This window comes from Indicator indicator, chromosome 20 (assembly GCF_027791375.1).
Source record: "Indicator indicator isolate 239-I01 chromosome 20, UM_Iind_1.1, whole genome shotgun sequence".
NCBI lineage: Eukaryota > Metazoa > Chordata > Aves > Piciformes > Indicatoridae > Indicator > Indicator indicator.
This window is the reverse complement of record NC_072029.1, coordinates 19,623,927-19,630,810: the sequence shown is the minus strand read 5'-3', so window position 1 is coordinate 19,630,810 and position 6,884 is coordinate 19,623,927.

The window sequence follows — 6,884 nt, the reverse complement described above, 5'->3', positions numbered from 1 at the left end:
AGTAATCCTCTGATTCATTCTATAGAAGCCAAACCACCCCTGCTCTTCAGTGTCGTGGCTCAGATACTTGCACATCACTGCACATCCAGCCCTGTGCCCGGTTTCATCTCCCATCATCTACATTCACCTGAGCCTTCTCTCAGCTGAGGTCCTGTCTCCCAGCACTTCCAGCTTCACTCCTCTGGGTCCTCTTTCATCTTTCCTCTGCCTACCACTATCCCAGTGTTCAAAAGTGACACAGGTGCCCAACTCCAGTACTTGGTGGCCCTGCAGCACCCAGGCAGCCCAGCCCTGAGCTGCTGTCAGGCCCTGCATGCAGGACCAGCAGCCCCCAGGTTTACATCAAACTGGAGTGCCTGAAACACAATGTTCCCCTTTCCATCCTTCACTACAGCCACCCACCATCGCTTCCTTCCTCCTCTGCTCTCTGCACAGTCCACAGTCTTGTGGCCACAGCACTTTCCCCAGGGGCTGCAGCACCATTTCCCTCACCACTCCTTCAGGGTTTCTTTTCCTCCTCAAAATGTTGCCCTCTGGCATCTGATGAAGATTTTGCTCCCTCACCACAGCTGAAGAAGTTAATAAGTTAACTGCTGCTGAAGTTGCACTAACTGGCCAGTAAAGCCAGGGGTTCTGTTTCTAACAGCAAATAAACAAGAGGGGAGTTTTGGTTAGCTGGCTGCTTCAGATGCAGTGGATCTGCTGCCCCACTTCAATGGAGGTAGTCATAACATAGATTAGGTTCTTTGCTTCATTATGACACTTGCATTTTTGTTCCCCCTTCTCTCTTTTCTTCCTACATACATTGTTCCTACAAGCCACCAGCCACTGTGACACTTCCTATTTTCTGTTTAATCTGTATTTGGAATGAAATTCATGAAAAGTTTCCAGCCCTCACACTGGCTCAGCTCTTTCCCATTGATTATTCCAGTCCTCTTCGCACATTCCAATCACTTTAATGTACATGGGAGTTATTTTTAGGGATTTCTATTTGCACAGTCACACTTATCCACTAATAACCCTAAAGCCATGGATGGACCTGACTGCTCAGCCTCCCTCAGATTTGTTCTGCTCCCTACTGTCGGCTTCATCGAGAGGCTTTGATCTGAGGGAAGTGCATAAATCCTTTGCTGTGTATTGATGCTGTGATTACAAATATTGGTATTCTGTCACCAGACAAATAGAAGGGAATGATCATAACTGGTTTAGAAAAAGATGCAGCTAGGCCAGTACCCTGTCTGCAACAGTGACCAAGAGCAGCCAGGTAGGAAAGGCAAGGCACACCAAGGAGCTAGCACACACAGCACCTCCCCTAGGTACTGTCCCTCTTGGCCTCCATTTATTTGCAGTTACAAATCTATTTATCCAGTGCTCTCAAAGGCTTCTTCTTCCTTGAGCTAGTCCAGTCTTCTGAACCCTTTCCCATGCTTGTCCCTACAACACATACAGTGAAGGAGGAATGCCCCATGGTAAGTACAATCAGCACACAGTCAGAATGCCACTTGGCAATACTAATGGAGCAGAATCCCATTTCCAAGGCTGAAAGGAGCTTCTTTTTAAAGATACATAGAGGGCAAAGGTTTGGAATCATCAAAACTCTGTTACTGTCTAGGCCTGAGAAAATCTATTCACACCATCAGTGTGCTTTGCTTCCCAGTGCCAGGGGACAACGTACTAAGGTTTGATTTGCAACAGCCCTGTGCACAGATCCCAGCAGTGCCCACAGCCAGCTGGGATCCCAGGATGTGTTCCTGTGTTTGAAGGCAGAGAGGCTGCCTGTGGGAGGAGACTGTGGGGACTTCTTTGCTGCAGTTTTCTGCATCCCAGTGCAATGTACCCAGCTGGCCACCTGGAATCCCCCCAGCAACTCTCTCACTAGAAGTGGTGTTTGCCACTCAGTTGTAGCCCCTCCAACTCTTCCCAAAGGATCCCTTCTCTCTGCTTCCTCCCACTGCCCAAAGCACCAAGTGGGGGAAAGGCAAAGCGAGCTCAGTCAGCTGGCTTCCTGGGCATCTAAGGCCACACATTTTTCTTCCACAGCCACACCAATTCCCCAACCCTTGTAATCCAATAAAGACAGAAGTGACCTCATGCTGCACACAACCACGCTGAAATTGCCATGCCAGCACTGCTCAGTGCTCAGCTTTCCCTGCTCTCTTGGGTATCTGTTATGTGTCTTGTTACCAAACAGCCATAAACTTCCCCTCAGGAGCCTGTCACACTAACAGACAAGACAAGAGGAAGCTGGGATTCACTCTGGGGGCTCTCCCAACCATCTTTCCCATTATTTTTCCTCACACATTTCTTTGCCCATTTCTGTTCCGCACACTCTATATGCCCAGCACTCTTCAGCTGTTCCACTGCCTCTTCCAAGTTCTTACTACTCTGGCACATCCTTTAAACACCATGCAGAAAAAAAGTACACACAGCATGAAAGTGGCTTTGGAGCAAAATACATCAAATTGCTAAAGAAAAGAAATGTGCTTCAGTGTTTGTACAATGAGTCAACAGCGTGTTGGGCTCCACTCTGAACAACAGGTAACTAGGACAGAGAGGTCAAAGAGACGAGCTGAGAGTGAAAGGTTTGGCCTGAAAGATGGAACAGTTAGGATGAGAGGAAATCACAGAATCATAGAATCAGTCAGGGTTGGAAGGGACCACAAGGATCATCCAGTTCCAACCCCCCTGCCATGGGCAGGGACACCTCACACTGGATCAGGCTGGCCAGAGCCTCATCCAGCCTGGCCTTAAATACCTCCAGGGATGGGACCTCAACCACCTCTCTGGACAACCCATTCCAGGCTCTCACCACTCTCATGGGGAAGAACTTCTTCCTCACATCCAGTCTGAATCTCCCCACTTCCAGCTTTGTTCCATCCCCCCCAGTCCTATCACCACCTGATAGCCTAAAAAGTCCCTCCCCAGCTTTCTTGTAGCCCCCTTCAGATACTGGAAGGCCACAAGAAGGTCACCTCGGAGCCTTCTCTTCTCCAGACTGAACAGCCCCAACTCTCTCAGTCTGTTCTCATAGGAGAGCAGCTCCAGCCCTCTGCTCATCCTGGTGGCCCTTCTCTGGACACCTTCCAGCATGTCCATATCCCTCTTGTAATAGGGGCTCCAGAACTGGACGCAGTACTCCAGGTGGGGTCTCAGCAGAGCTGAGCAGAGGGGGAGAATCACCTCCCTTGACCTGCTGGCCACACTTCTCCTGATGCAGCCCAGGCTCTGGTTGGCTTTCTGGGCTGCAAGTGCTCACTGCTGGCTCCTGTTGAGCTTCTCCTCCACCAGCACCCCCAAGTCCCTCTCCTCAGGGCTGATCTCCAGCCAGTCCCTGCCCAGCCTGTAGTTGTGCTTGGGATTGCCTCAACCCAGATGCAGGACCTTGCCCTTGTCTCGTTGAGCCTCATGAGGTTGGCTTGTCTCACCTCTCCAGCCTGTCAAGGTCCCTCTGGATGGATCCCTTCCCTCCAGCCTCTCTGCTGCACCACACAGCTTGGTGTCATCAGCAAACTTGCTGAGGGTGCACTCAGTGCCTCTGTCCATGGCACCAACAAAGATGTTGAACAAGACTGGTCCCAGGACTGAGCCCTGAGGGTCTCCACTTGTCCCTGGCCTCCACTGGGACATGGAGCCATTGACAGCCACTCTTTGGGTGTGGCCATCAAGCCAGTTCTTTATCCATCTCATGGTCCACCCATCAAACCCATGTGTCACCAGCTTGGAGACCAGGATGTGGTGTGGGACAGTGTGGAAGGCTTTGCTCAGGTCCAGGTCAATGCCATCAGTTGCTCTCCCCTCATCTATTAATGTTGTGACTTTGTCATAGAAGGCCACCAGGTTTGTCAGGCAGGATTTGCCCTTGTTGAAGCCATGCTGACTGTACCCAATCACCTCTTCACTATTCCTCTGTCTCAGTAATGCCCTTTTCCAGTCAGTGGGGACTTCCCCAGCCTGCCAGGACTTTTGGAATATAATAGAGAGAGGTTTAGCAACCTCCTCTGCCAGTTCTCTCAGTACCTGTGGGTGTATCCTGTCAGGTCCCATGGACTTGAGCACTTTCAGGTTCTTCAGGTGATCACCAACCTGATCTTCACTTATGATGGGCAGTTCTTCCTTCTGGTTCTTGCCATTCGCTTCCATGACTATTCCAGGAGTGTGGCTGGAGGCCCTTGCAGTGAAGACTGAGGTAAAGAAGTCCTTGAGAACCTCAGCCTTTTCCAGGTCCCTTGTGACCATTTCACTGCTTCCTTTCTGAGGGGCCCACACCTTCCCTAGACTTCTGTTTACCATTCATATACCTGTAGAAATTCTTGGTGTTCCCTTTGCCCTCCCTGGCTAGATTCAATTCAAGCTGTGCTTTGGCTTTCCTAAGCAGGTCTCTTGCTGCTCAGGCAGCTTCCTTACCTGCCCCCATTCCAGCTGTCCTTTCCTCCACTCCTTGTAGAGCTTCCTTTTAAGTGATAGTGTGTCCAGCAGCTCCTTGCTGATCCAGGCAGGCCTCCTAGCATTCTTCCCTGCTTTCCTCTTTGTTGGTATTGCTCCTGGACACAGAGGAGTTGGTCCTTGAATACTTATCAGCTGTCCTGGGCCCCTCTTCCCTCTAGGGCTTTGTCCCACGACCCTTTGGCCAGCAGATCCCTGAAGCCATCAAAGTCTGCACGCCTGAAGTCCAGGGTCGTAAGCTTAGAATACGTCCTTCTGGTTGCCCTGAGGATCTTAAATTCAACTGCTTCATGGTCACTGCAGCCAAGGCTGTCTCTGAGCCTCACATTGGTCACCAGCCCTTCCCTGTTGGGGAGAACAAGGTCCAGCACAGCACTTTTCTTGTTGGTTCCTCTACCATTTGGAGGAGGAAGTTGTCATCTCTGCAATCCAGGAACATCCTGGATTGCTGGTGCCTTGCTGTGTTGTCCCTCCAGCAGATGTCAGGGTGGTTGAAATCCCCCATGAGGACCAGGGCTTGTGACCTGGAAGCCACTTCTATTGGCCTGTGGAGGGCCTCATCTGCTTGGCTCTGCTGGTCAGGTGGCCTGTAGCAGACCCCTACAGTAACATCTCCTTCCCCTCTCTTGCCTTTCATTTTAACCCATACACTCTCAACCAGCTCTTCATCCTTCCCCAGGTGGAGCTCCACTGATTCCAGCTGGCCACTGCCATAGAGGGCAACACCTCCTCCTCTCCTTCCCTGCCTCTCCTTCCTGAAGAGCTTGTACCCATCTATCCCTACATTCCAGTCCTGGGAATCATGCCACCAAGTCATGTCAGTAATAGCCACTCTGGCATGGCATCCCAGCAGCACAGTGGCCCTTAATTCATCCTGTTTGTTGCCCAAGCTGTGTGCATTTGCACAGAGGCACTTCAGCTGGGCTGGCCTGCCGTCCTCTTGTGCCAATTCCCCTTGATTTCCACAGAGTGTCCTGCTGCAGCATCTGCGGCTTGCCTCAGGGCAGCAACTTGAGAGCCCTCACTAGCTCTCCATCCCTCTGCCTCTGGTGAGCTGCCCCTCTGTTTGTCACTGGCCAGCAGGAGACTATTAACCCCTTCCCCCTTCAAATCCAGTTCAAAGCCCTGTCAATGAGCCCTGCCAAGTCCTGCCCCAGGATCCTTTTCCCCCTCTGGCACAAGTGCATCCCATTAGTTGTTTGCAGCTCTGGTGCCTTATAAACCGAGCTGTGATTGTAGAACCCAAAGCCTTGTTGGTGACACCAGCCCCAGAGCCATGAATTGACCTCATGAATTAGCTCTTCCTAAATGCTCCCTTGTCCATCACTGACGTTAGAGGGATAGAGGAGCTTGAGCTCCTGATCCCTTTAGCAGTTGCCCTAAGGTCCTGAAGTCTCTTTTAATTGATTGTGAGCCTCTCATTGCAGCATCGTGACTACCCAGCTGAAAGACCAGAGGTAGGTAGTAGTCTGAAGGACTCACGAGGTTGGGAATTGTACCTACAAAGTCCCTTACCTGGGCACCAGGGAGGCAGCAGACCTCTCTATGAAGTGGGCTCAGTGGCCTCAAGTTACCCCAGGGGAGGTTTGGGTTGGAGATTAGAAGAAACTTCTTCCCTGAAAGGGTTCTCAAGCACTGGCACAGGCTGCTCAGGGAGGTGGTTGAATCCCCATCCCTGGAGGTGTTTCAAAGAGGCAGAGATGTAGTGCTGAGGGACAGGGGTTAGCACCAGACTTGGTAGAGTTAGAGAATGGTTAAACTGGATGAGCTTAAAGCTCTTCTCCACCTGAAATGATTTTGTGATTCTATGAAGTATTTCCTAACTTTTCTGTTTATTTCAGAAAGCTGCAGCAGCTGCTGTGCCAGAACAGTGCAGTCAGCAAAGGACTGGGCCTGTTCAGACTCCTATTGAGATGTGTCTCAGTGGGCTTGCCTGTGGCTAAATTCAAGATGTGTTAGCACAGATCAGTGTTTTTCCAGCCTCTAATATCTAGATTCCTGATGTTCCTTATACTCATCCTAAGAGGGTTAGCAAAAGCTGAGGTTAAAAAGCCAGTGGGCAGGAGCCCTCACTGCAGGGGAGGATGCATCTCCGCTGGCAAACCTTGATTTCATGTCTCAAAACCTCTTCAAACTCACTGCATTAACAAATGGTATTTTAGGAGCTTCAGTGCTGCACAACTTTCTTCAAGAGCACAGGGAACCCCTAGCTGAACTTGGACAAAGCCAAGATTATGGAAGCAAGACGTTCTGTAAGGCAATCAGCACGCTCCAGAAATCACAGAACCACAGAATGTTAGGGGTTGGAAGGGACCTCAGAGATCATTGAGTCCAGCCCCCCTGCCAGAGCAGGATCACCCAGGGCAGGTCACACAGGAACACATCCAGGTGGGTTTGGAAAGTCTCCAGAGAAGGAGACTCCACAACCTCTCTGGGCAGCC